Source organism: Clavelina lepadiformis, chromosome 9 (genome assembly GCF_947623445.1).
Source record: "Clavelina lepadiformis chromosome 9, kaClaLepa1.1, whole genome shotgun sequence".
NCBI lineage: Eukaryota > Metazoa > Chordata > Ascidiacea > Aplousobranchia > Clavelinidae > Clavelina > Clavelina lepadiformis.
The window spans coordinates 13,064,208-13,072,696 of record NC_135248.1 but is presented as its reverse complement, the minus strand read 5'-3'; positions in this window follow the sequence as shown (position 1 = coordinate 13,072,696).

Here is an 8,489-nt window from a genome sequence, read left to right as displayed (position 1 = left end):
CGCATTTGATTACTACCCTTGTGTTTTAAGTCGCTCATGCTCGTTTGTCAGCTGGCCGGTGCTGTTGGCTGTGAAGCAACCATTGATATTGATACGATTTGTGTTGTAGAACCGTAATGTGTTTGCTCCCTCGGGCACTTGTGTTTTCTAATAACGTGTACACGCCTGTCTGGTAGTAATTAGCGTTTTTCTATTTGGAATTTTTCCCATTGCGCAAGCAAACAGTCTACGTGTGTGGGTTCGAGTTTAGTTTTCAGTTTTACATGTTGGCGATGATAAAATTTTACAGTCTTCCGTATCACTAAAAATACAACAGATATGAAATTGCTGCTTTTGTGTATCTAGGTTTTGTTGAGGTATTTACACACTGCAGAGTTTGGCATATCCTTAGGCGCACTCAATACTGGTTTTAATGAGACCCTCTGCCGCACTTAAGGTGCGTTATATTGCCCTTAATAACTTAGACAGAAGTTCTGTGCACTCAATTTTCAATTGAGTTAGAGATTAAATAAGTGAAACTGTGTACATTAATGTGTAAATTTGCAGTTCCATTGCGTCTGAGCATTTTTGCACAACGCATTTGTCATTTTTGGTTGTTTGGCGCACCCAAGATTTTTCAGAAAATGGCCATACTCTGCAGTCCGGCTGTACATCAGGTCAACTGAACAGCAGTAGGTGTCGTTAATGCCTTGCCCAAGTTCATTGCAACCGTATAACGTCTCTGGGTATTGAAGATGGAACACGAGCTTCAAATATTGCAAGGCCAGCACTGCAACCACTCAGCTACCCAGCCAACAAGATAAAATGCACCCGGATTTTAACTGAACTGCACCCCCCGGGCTTTCGCTAAACTGGCATGCTTTTGAGCCTGGCGATTGTTACATGATACATTGTTGTGTTATTACTAGGGCAACCAGTTTTTTGACCTAAACATTTTTAATTTTGACCTTAAAATTTACATATTTTGACCTTATTTTGACCTAAAAAGTTTAAATTTTGACCTTATTTTGAAAAACGCTATACTAATAGTCTCTACAGCTGTCTACACTGTCTACAGCAACTTTCTAATCTAAAACTGCATTTAAAATTGACCAAACGCTTTTCTAGTGTTGACTTTTTTTCGTTTCTGCGTATTAAGATTGACAACTTGCAGTTTCAAATGCAATGCCTTCACATCGTGACGTCACCAGACGCGCTGAAAGGCCTTCCCTCTTTTTGTGGTTTTGGTTCTAAGTATAATTTGGGCGAACTGGAATTGTTTGCGGTACAAGAAAAGAGAAAAACGAAAGAATAATATTACAAAATTACAAGTTTAACAGATTTTGACCTAAAAAGAAGACTTAAAGAAACAATTTGACCGTATTTTGACCTAACGTAACATTTTAACTTTATCTGACCTAATAACTTCTATACCACACGTCGTACAAAGCTGAAATTTGTTTTGTGTTTGTTTGATAGCATTCTGAGCAGGTTAAAAAAATTGACCATGTTGACTTTTGGTTGCCCTAGTTATTACAGCATTAGACTGCATTCGAGTGTGGCATCTTGTTTAATGTCCAACTTTATTAAGTTATTAATTGGACTCCAGAGCTATCCAACCTTAATAAATACTCGTCTCACTTAATAAATTTGTTTTCTTTTTGCAGTATAGGAAATGTTTCTAATTTTTTTTTGTAAATTACACAAGATTTACAACCTATCTGACCCCATTCATTGCCTCTGACACTTCATTTGAGATGTTTAATCATCACCGATTTAAAGAAACATCCTCGATAGCAAAGCTGAAAGAAATGTACAGATATAACGTCTCATAAATGGTGCATGCCGCAAGCTGGAGCATACGTAGCGACAAGTATCGACTCACCATTGGCATCTTCGAGGAATACAACAACAAAGTGTAAGTGCGTGAGTTTATTGTGCAGCAACCTGATGACAGTGTAGGTAAATGGGAATTGTGTGTTATTGTCTGCATATTAATAGATAGTTTGTGATTGTGTGTAAAATGGTGTCATCACAGTACATAATACCTTTTCTACATTGATAAATTAAATATAGTAGTTGTCGTTTTGTCGAACTTGTAGCTTTTGATCAGATATTCAGTATACTCGCTTAATTTGAATTCATTTAATCCAATAGTTTGTGCTTGTTGTGAAAGTAATTGAGCTCAAAGGCCTCATCAATCTGTGTGATTTCTACCTGCTTGAATATATAATTCGTCATTTCTATGCAATCCTACATAGCTTTCAAAGCTAGGTAAATTCTATGCACTTCGCTTAAACGGTGAAAGTACATTATGTGTTTTGTTTGTTTTACAATTTATGCTGATAAAAAGTTCTAGCCCAGGTATAAAAGAATATTGAAAGATGGTCAAAGATTTTGTGCCTATTAAGCTTGCTCTCCTGCACTCTACCACAATGTATGGTGGGTTGCCCTTTCTCGAGTTCTTGGTTGGTTTAAAATTTTGTCTTAACAACTTTCATCTGATCTACTTTAAATATTTTCACATTAAACAAGAAACTTATCTGATCAACACATAAGACTTGGTACAAGATAAGCACATTAATAAATGTCATCGTTTATACCAAGAATGTAATTGCACCATTCTAAGCATAATCAATTTTGTTGTTGGCTCATGGCCAAGTTAAATTTCATCAGATTTTTTAACTTGATGAGCAAAGGGCAGAGTTCAAGGCCAAGAGCATGTTTAACCATCCATATCCGTGCAGAAAAACGATGTGGATTCCTGATCCCAAATCGGATTATCGTGACCTCGGCACAAGTGGAGATCACTTGCGATTGTGGAGAGTGGTAAGGCATCAATCACCTTGAAGAGTTTGGTTTCTTCGAGTTCTTGAACGAGTTGTGTCCCATACAGTCATCTGCATCTGAACTTCCATCATCAGTTTATGTTCAGTGCAATAATTGGTCTTGTTAACATTCTTACATATATGGTTCATGACAAAGTGGTTGCCTTAAACAGAACTGGGTTTATAATTTTTGAATCTGAAGTAGTTTAATGATTCATTCATTACATTGATGAACAATTATTATCCGGTTTCGTCTGTATATGTCCGCTGTGCACTATTGTAGTGTAGTGTTGTTGTGCTGAAACAAGGTTGTTTCGAATCCAAATATGCAATTAGCTAAAGCCACTTGTAGTATTATTTGCTGAACCAAAGAGGTAGTGTTGTACTTTGCTGAAGGTTTACATGTTTCAAATCCACCTTCACCAAATGTTTTGTGCAGTTTATTTTTTAATGTCAAACAATTGAAATTATAACCATAGAAATATTAACAATTGATCGATTGTAGGTCATAATAAACGGTTGTTATTCCATTGTCCTCCAGGTTTATGACATCACGTCCAGTCGAGCTGTAAGAGGGAGGGACATGTTTGCGTCTGTCTGAGCGGATGAATGGATGGCATAAATGAAGATCATTGTTACGTTTGTGTGAAGGAGCAACACAAGCCCACCAGTCATTGTATCAGCGGCACGACATCATGGTTGTGGACGTTCAACAGAAGAGGGGCAATTCTGGTCTTTGTGGGGCGCTGTTCTCGATGCGTCGTAGCTTGGTTGGTGGTGAGGGTGAAGCTTTGTTGTTGACAAGCTTCATGATTATATTAACCATCATGATCATGTACTAGATATTCCTTTTAGGCTAAAACTATTTTCCATTAGCTTCTAAAGAGCTGTGTGACCTATGTGAGTGTGAGCTAAAACAATAGGCACCTGTGAGCTGACACCTTTGAGCTAAAACAATGGGCTGTGTGACCTATTTAAGAGTTCGTTGGTGGTGGAATAGTCAGTTTTGTGTTTTAACGTTTTATTTAATAAAATCAAAAATACGTTTTCGGTCATAGAGATGAGCCGGGATGCCGTTCAAATCATGGGCTTTTCGAGTTGGTGTTAATGCTGCGGTATTTTTCAGTTCTTCGAACGTTGGCAATTTATCAAGCTGTCGAATCCTTTTTGGCTTCCACCTCGTTGTGTGTCTCTGTTGGGGGTTTCCCGCCCATCTTGAAAGTTGCTTGCTATGGTTCGAGCTACAGCTTGGAGGGAACTGATTGTTTTGTTATAAGACCAATGACTTTTTAAGACTCTGATACAGAACTCATCAATTTCTTGGTTTTCGATTCTTGTTGAAATTCATCACAGTGGTTATTTCAATAATTGACATTTTTTTGCCCAACAGCGTGACAGTTTTTGCGCATTTCTTCTTGCCCGTGCTCACACATTTGTATTTTCTTCGCCCTTTCGGAACGTCAAGGTGCAGTTACGTTGTGTGCCGGTGTCATATTGGGTTGTGTACCGCGCCAGTCGATGTTGTACAGTAACATCCGTCTCTGTCACATGCCGGCGTTGCGGCTTCTGTCATTTCGAAAGTTGAACAATGAAGTTCGATGACTTTTACAGCAATACCTACGAATCTCATCTCAATGCGTGATGATTGCTAATGAGTAACTGTCTTAGGAATGACTTGCATATGGTCAGATAAATACGTACTAATTTTTCAACTCATTTCGAGCACTACATCTTGAGTTGAATGATAACCAAAGAAAGATGGATGTCTGTGTTGCAGAGATACGTTCCTTATACGGTCGTTTTAGGGCGCGACTTGCTCAAACGGTAAATGTTCAACTTTTGTAATGATCAATTTCAAATTCAATCATTTAATTTTTACTAATAACGCGGTGGGGACGAAAGGATCAAGCACAAGTATGCGCCAATGAAGGGGATAAAATGACAGCCGAGAAGGCTTCAAACATGTTCAAAAATAAAGGTAGCAAGTGCTTGTGACTACTAACACGGCCATTAAAACCCGTAAAAGTTTAACCTACAAAAAAAGAATTTAAAAAACCGAAGCACACGAACTGGTGATGCGTTCATGCAAAATGCTCAAAATCAGTAGATGGGGAAAACATCGTTTCGGTACATACGTACACCATTTTCGTACACCATACACTCGCTACCACCATATATACTAACCATGCACTCGCTTTTGATGGTAGTTTGGAACGTATTTAAGTTTTGTCTGAACCAATTATATTCTGCGGCTGTACACAGTCTAAAATCGGGGTGCGAGGGGTTGGATCATACAGCTACGTGGTAGAGTTAAGAGAAGAGGCGTGCTTTACTTAAGCCGACTCCGCATGGATTAGGTTCGGGGCAACACAACTACAAATTAGCAGCAACCACGACAACTTTTCAAAATTTATTCTAGCTCCACTAAACGAAGCACGTGCCATGGTAGGAACTAGGATCGGTTGGCTGCGTGAGATATGGTGTTTTATATGGGGTTCCCCTAAATCGTTGAAAATATTGTAACCACAATTGGCGGCATGAAAATTTGTAACGCGTCTGCTTCCCTAGCTGGGTATCGAACCCGCTACCCCCATGCCAGTAGGCAAAATTTATCCAATCGAGCTAAACGCAGGAAGCTATTTTGTCAAAAAATTCAAATATATATCTTAATCAATAACCGACCGAAATGAAAAATTGGTATAATCGTCAGTGCTTACCACGAATCCCGGTTCCGGCTGGACCCCTTGTACTGCCACCTACTCTGTGTTTGAGGCTATGGACTTTCATGCTGGTCATTTCATACGCACCTTCATGCTGCTGCCCATACCCAGGCCGGGTATCGAACCTGGGACCTGCAGCACCGAATGCAGTGTCGAAGCACACGAGCTACGAAGTGGCACATACATACCATGTGGTGCAACATATATAACCAACGATGATGCGTCAGTTGCTAAATTTTGAAACGAAAAACATTCAGTCACATAGCTGTGCGGGGAGCTGAACCCAAGACCTTTTCCTCCGTTTTCTGTGATATATATCGCGAGCTACAACGCGTCTTGAGAGTAACCATCTTTAATCAACTTAGTTACCATCATTTGGAGAAAAAAAATTGGAAAAAAATCAATTCAGTTGAAGTTTGCGAGGACTCGAAACATCATCCTTTGCACCGATGTCAATGACAAAGGGCGCGATCATTTCCGTGACTGCTGCGTGCAATGATCATCTAAGTATCATCCACCTGCTATGTATTGTCCTCTGTTCGTCAGGGTGTCAATTTAACCCACGATCGCTTCAACTCTGGACAACTCAACCAACGTGCTATGTAACCAAGAATGATTGAACACACAAGGATTATTTCACCCACAGATGTTGATTGGGTCATCCTGAGTTTTAGTTATCTTGAGTCGAATTGTCCAGAAACCGTTCGTCAGAATCATGACTTTGAGATAAAAAGTTTAAATGCCACCGACATGATTTGAACACACAACCTTCTGATCTGGAGTCAGACGCGCTACCGTTGCGCCACGTGGTCGTCGCGTAGTGTAATGTTGTACGAGAATAAAATCATGACAATGAATGGTATACATGCACACCTGCTATGTACACCTGCTATGTAGCAATGCTAAGAGGCAGAATTTATACGAGCAATCTTGCTAGATCCATTTCTTTGCTTTGCTCTGAGTTTCAAATATAGCTTATATGTTTCGGAAGAGACGATCCAAATAAAAATGCTCACTACTGTGTCACTCCATAAACCGTGCCTTCATCCTGGCAGGCACCGTAGTTTTAAGAACTGATCAGTGGCTTACGGCCGAACACCAGATATCTACCTCTCCAAATTGTGTTTTATTCACTCATGACTCGGCTGTATGGCATAGTATGGCTGGAAATCGAACCTGGAACTTGCGAAGAGCATGAATAGTATTGGGTTTATTACCGTAAATAACAACGCGTCAAATGCCTGGGTAGGGAACCGAACATGGGAGCTATAGTACGAAGTTGATGTGTGAAACGCCAGAGCTATTAAGCGGCATATTATGAAGGCATTAACTACAGTTTATTACAATCAGATGTAATTGTCTATAAAAAAGTCATCCTGGAAGGGAATCGAACCCGAAACCTACTGCTGCTAGGTTGTGATGCTTCTATCACTACATTGTGGTGCGGTTGGGAATTGCTTTGTCATGGTCTCGAGTGTTCTGACATGACTCATTCTTTTTAAGAAACCGCTTCCTAAGAAATACGTGACAAGGGCCTGTATTTTACAATAAATTTCTCGTTCTTTAAACATTCGAAATTATAAACTTTATTGGTTTTGGAGTAAAACACACAAGTTAAACCATAACGCTGTTTACAATAAATACAATTAATACCCAGTACACAGAAATCAACACTGTATATGTAAGACTGGATACAATGGAACACAATAGGTTTAATAATACTAAAAAATAGGTGTAAATTGGAAAGAAAACGACCGAAGCATTTAAATGTAATTTTAATAAACTGGGCCATTTCCAAAACTTTGTAGACAGGGTTTGCATTGTTTTAATATTTAACATTTTGCTTTCATATTTCCAGGATTTAAAATCAACAAGCATCGTTTATTTTTATGTTTTGAACATGAATTGCGTTCGTTTACGTTTTCTTTTATGTCAAAACCTCGTGTAGAAAGTCGTTTTCGTATTAAACATGCGTTACCGGCCGTGCACGAATAATGGTAATATCTTGCGGACAACAAGAAGTAGGTTAAGAACCCAAGATAAGATGTGGTTTTCATACAACAATTGCCGAATTTTTGGAAACAAAACACGTCGATAAATACACTTCTTGTTTTCATAAGCTTCGGACTTGTAGACCTTGTGCATAAATTTTGTTGACCGCACAATTATGTAAGGTCGACAACTGAACTTACACAGACGTTTAATATGTTTCGCTGCGAGATTGTGCGCTGAAAGAAGCTGACGACTACTAATTATTATCAAATCAGGCTGCCACTTATCTACTCGATACAATTGTATCACAAGGAAACCGTTACGAGTTAGACCATTTCAACATGTTGCTGCCTATAACAACTTTGAGCCTTCAACCGTAACCATAGCACTGTGAATTTGGAAGATATATGTAACCTTGCAAAGTGCATTGTGACGTGCAATGCGGTGACGTGATGTGAACTAACACACAAACCATGTAAAAAATTCAAACAAAAATAATAGCAAAAGTACTCTCGTTTACAAAACTTGTTGTTGTTCCGTCTTAGGTACAGGATGAAAAGACGTTTCCTTAACTGAATAAATCCAAAATATCTTGAATTATGAAAGTAGCATAAGATTAAAGCTGATGTAGAATTGCTATAACGCGTATGCGTATAAATATGAGATTTCACTTCATCTCGAGGCGTTTGAAAGGAGGTTTGAGACTTAAAAAATCCCATTTTTACCGCTGTCCAAATTGTGCTGATACCGCTGTCCAAACGCTTGTTAAAGCTGAATGCATCTGATGATGCCAAACAGTCAACTGCTCTTTGTTTTCATAAGTAAGCCGTTCCACTGCGTCAAGGTGACAGTAGTCGGAACATTTTTTTTAGGTACGGGAGATCCCCCACTTTATAGAAGCCAATAAGGTCGCGTTAAGGCCTGTTGTTTTTTCAATTATATTTGACTAAGACAAAGTCAAAACCGATGT